This window comes from Diceros bicornis, chromosome X, assembly GCF_020826845.1.
Source record: "Diceros bicornis minor isolate mBicDic1 chromosome X, mDicBic1.mat.cur, whole genome shotgun sequence".
Taxonomy (NCBI): Eukaryota; Metazoa; Chordata; class Mammalia; order Perissodactyla; family Rhinocerotidae; genus Diceros; species Diceros bicornis.
In genome coordinates this window covers 67158532-67163373 of record NC_080781.1, presented here as the reverse complement: position 1 = coordinate 67163373, position 4842 = coordinate 67158532, and positions in this window count along the sequence as shown.

Below are 4842 nucleotides of genomic sequence, written 5' to 3'. Positions count from 1 at the left end.
AATATGTTCCCCTAGATCTGCTCCCACCCTATTATGGCTTCTTGCCCTTTCTCAACAGTACTTACTGATGTCTATACCAGTCTAAGCAATGACAACTTCACTATTATTTAACCTTGTTAAATGTCTTGTGGAAAACAAGGGATCAAAAAAAAAAAAAAAAAACCCACCTCATTTCCAAATCAATACGAGTTTCCCACCTCTCCCAGGAATTATAAAAGCTGTATCTTCTGAATAGCTGAGTTTTGTCAATTAGCTGAGGGTTTAGATCATAAGCAAACTTTTTTTTTAAACTTACATTAAACGTACATTTCTGCCTAACAAAACAGAAGATATAACTTAACTTAACCTTTTCTGGATGTCCTCTACATTAAATTGCCCCAGACTACTCTATTTTATATATGTCTCCTCACCTGCAGTCATGCTATGAGCTGCCACTTGTAATAACGATCAATATATTATGCTATCACCCCTCTTCTACTTTCTAAATCTGCCATGGACTTGGAAACCAGATTTATTAGAATTATGTACTAAAGGCTCCAAGTGAGGGATACATTGAAATGAATTCAATGTGAGTTCTAATGCACAGACATTGCTGTACCTCTTTTAGTGGTACAAAGGATTTAGTTCAAAATCCTTTTTATTCTACTTCTCAGTTGTGTTCAAAACAAGTTAACTGGCTAAACAGATTAGTTCCAGACTTAAAATAATATTGTACTTGCATTTAAAATGCAGTCTTATCCAGATAACTTGAAATCCACACAAAAAGTTTGACAAATCAACAATTCATGACCAGAGTGGTTTTTAACTAAACTTTTAATTTTAAGATAATTGTAGATTCACATACAGTTGTAAGCAATAATACAAAGATAACTCTTACTATTCATCCACATCCCTCCAACAGTAACAGCTTGCAAAACTATACTACAACATAACCACCAGGACACTGATATTGATAGTCAAAATGCAGAACATTTCCCTTAACACAAAGATAAAGATACTTCATGTGATCTTTTATGACCACACCCAACACCCTCCTGCAGCCAACTCCACACCTGAAACTTAACAATCACTACTCTATTCTCCATTTCATTAATTTTGTCATTTTTAGAATATTATATAAGTGATATTGTACAGTATGTAACCTTTGAGATAGCATTTTTTCACTCCACATAATTCTCCGGGGATTCATCCAGATAGTTTTGTGTATCAACTTTGTTCTTTTTTATTTTTCAGTGGCATTAGCTAACCTACTCCATGGTATTGCTGTCTCAGTATCCATTTTGTTTGGCCAAGGGGCCTGAGGGGGCCTTAAACTAACATTAGCCCCTCATGCAAGCACATGCCCTAGAGAACAGCCCCACAGAGTCACAAGTAAATTTAAGTCCTGATATAAATTCCCCAACAGCCCTTGTGATAAACAGTATCCCTTGCCTCCCAGGGCCTTTCCTTTGTGCACCCCTTAGACCCAGAAGAAGCTTACCAAAACCCCGCTCTTTTTGGTTTGAATTGACCAATCCTGCCTTGGAGTAACCCTAAAGCACTCCACCTATAGATCCTAATAAACGCATGTGTCCCAAGTCCTGCCCCACTCTCTGCCTGCACCCTGCTTTGACCTCCCCATGTGGCCCCTCAAGATGTGCTGTTTACTTCCCTTCATACACTCCTCTATTTCAATCTCCCTTGTGGTCTCTTGCTGAACCTAGGCTCACCATTCAACACCCCCCAGGGGCTCTACTTAACAAATGTTAATTTAACAAAGTAACAACATGTAATGAATGTCCCACAATTTGTTTAGCCATGCAACCATTAAAAGACATCTGGGCATTTCTACATTGTTACTACTGTGCATAAAGATACTATGAACATTCATGTACAGGCTTTTTTGCGAACATAAGTTTTCATTTCTCTGGGATGTATTTTTTACACTCAAGAGTGTAACTGCTGGGTCACATGGTTCTTGCATGTTTGGTTTAATAAGAAATTGCCAAACTTTTCCAGAATGGCTATACCATTTTACATTCCAATCAGCATATATGAATAATCCAGATTCTCTGCACCTTTACAAGTATTTGTTAAGATTGTTACAAGTAGTAATAATTGTTACTATTTTTCATTTTACCATTCTAATAGGTAGTTATATTTCCTTGTGGTTTTAATTTGCCTTTCAAAAATGACTAATGATGTTGAACATCTTCTCCTTTTCTAATTTTCCATCTGCATATCTTATTCTGTGTATTATCCCTTCATTTCTTTTGCCCACGTTCTAAATGGACTGGTTGCTTGGATTTTACTATTTGGTTTCCAGGTTTTTATGTATTCCAAATACTAGTATCTTGCAAGATATGTGGCTTACAAATAAAGTCTGCCACTCCGTAGCCTCTCTTTACATCCTCTTAACAGCGTCTTTGCCAGAATAAGAGTTATTAATTTCCATGAAGTTTAATTCATCAATTTTTCTTTATATGGGTCATGCTGTTCAGGTCAAGTATATGAACTCCTTGCCTAGCCCAAGATTCAGAAGATTTTCTATGTTTTCTTCTAGAAGTTTTATAGTTTTAAGTTTTACATTTTACACTTAAGTCTGTAATTTGTTTTCAGTTTATTTTTATATAAGGTGTAAGACTCGGGACAGGTTCGGTTTTTTGCCTAAGAATGTCCAATTGCTCAAGCACCATTGTTGAAAAGGCTCTCTTTCCCTACTGAACTGTTTTTCAGCTTTTGTCAAAAATCAGTTGGGCATAATTGTTTTTGCCTATTTCTCAGTTCTCAATTTTGTTACATTGATCTATGTGTCTATCTCTCCACAAATATAACACTGTCTTGGTTACTGCAGGTATACAGTAGGCATTAATTACAGATAGAATGATTCTACCAATTTATTCTTTTCCAAGATTGTTTTAGCTATTCTAGGGCCTGTCTTTCCATATAAGTTTTTAGAATAATTTCTGTCTATATTTATAAAAACATACTAGGATTTAACCAGGAATTCCATTAAACCTATATCACTTTGGGGACAACTGACATCTTTACTATGTTGAGTTTTCCAACTCATGACCATGGTAAATATCTTCAATTATTTAGGTTTTCCTTAGTTTCTTTCATCAGCATTCAATAATTTCCAGAATACAGAGCCTGTACATGTTTAGCTAAGTTTATATCTAAGTATTATACTTCTTTGGAGTAGTTGTAAATTATATCTATAAATTTCAGTTACCACACATTTATTGATAGCATACAGAAATGGGATTGATTTTTGTATACTGATCCTATAGCCTGTGATATGCTGAAATCACTAATTCTAGGAGTTTTTTGGGGTTTTTGTAGATTCCTTGAGATTTTCTACATAGACAAACAAGTTATCTGCAAATAAAGACAAATTTCTTTCTTTCTTTCTAATTAGGATACCTTTTATTTCATTTTCTTACCTTACTAATTTGAGTGGCTCAAATTTATGGTACTATGTTGAATAAGACGGGTGAGAGTGGACATCTTTTCCATTTTCCTGACCCTGGGAGAAAGTATTCACTCTTGCACCATTATATATGATGTTAGATGTTGGCTTTCTGTAGATGCTCTTTATCAAGTCAAGGGAGTTACCCTATGTTCCTCATTTTCTGAGAATTATTATCATGAATGGGTATTTGACTTCGTCATATGCCTTTTTGGCATCAATTACTATAATTATATGATTTTTTTCTTTAGCCTGTTGATAAGGCTAAAGGTGCATTATATTGATTGATTTTCAATTGTTGAACCAGCCTTGCATATCTGGGAAAATTCCACTTGCTTAGGGTGTATAATTCTTCTCATACACTACTGGATTCAATTTGCTATTCTGTTAAAAGTGTTTTGGTCTAAGACGATGAAAGATATTGGTCTGTAGTTTTGTGGGGGTTTTCTACTAATTTTGAATGGTTTTCATACCAGGGTAATACTAGTGTCAAAAGGAGTTCTATGTTTGAATGAGATTATGTAAAGTTGGTTTTATTTATTCTTTAAGTAGTTTGTAGCATATAACAGTGAAATCATTTGGATCTCGAGATTTCTATTTTAGAATGTTCCAAATTACACTTTCAATTTCTTTAATAGCTATGGGACCACTCAAGTTGTCCATTTCATCTTGGTTTAGATTTGGTATTTTTCCGATTTTGAAGAACTGATCTTTTACTTCTAAGTTGATGAATTTATGACTATAAAAGTTGTTCATATTATGCCCTTATTTTCTTTTAAATGGCTGGAGGATCTATCATATATTAATGACTGTTATGAGAGGTTCGAGGATTTGATCAGAGATGTAAAAGAAACTTTTCACCCCAAACAAATGGACCGAAGGTATATTTTATTATATAGAGGATAGTAAAGGCGATAGATAGTCCACAAACAGATCCAAATAGGTCAAATAATAAGAGGGAAAAACACCAGCTCGATCGGAAAGGGAAACACCAGATCGGTTGAGATAGCAGCAGATTCAAATAGGTCATATAATGAGAGGGAAAAACATCAGATTGATCGGAAAGGGAAACACCAGATCAACTGAAGGGAAATGACACAAATCAACCAGAAAGAGAAACACCAGGTTGACCGAAAAGAGAACACATCAGATCGGTTACTCAAAACATTCATGCCCCACTGCCGGGAGAATCCCTTCAATTGACATGGCTGGGCAGGAATCACACGTCCTGGGCAAGGCATCCCTTCCACAGGTGGAATTCTCACCAGGCCTCAGTTTCCAGCAGTTTATATAAGCAGTTACAGAGTTTACAGGGCAAGCATTCAGTGTTCCCATGCACAAATGGTTATCAGTGGCATAAGTGCACTGAGCCTCCTGGCTGTCGCCCCAAC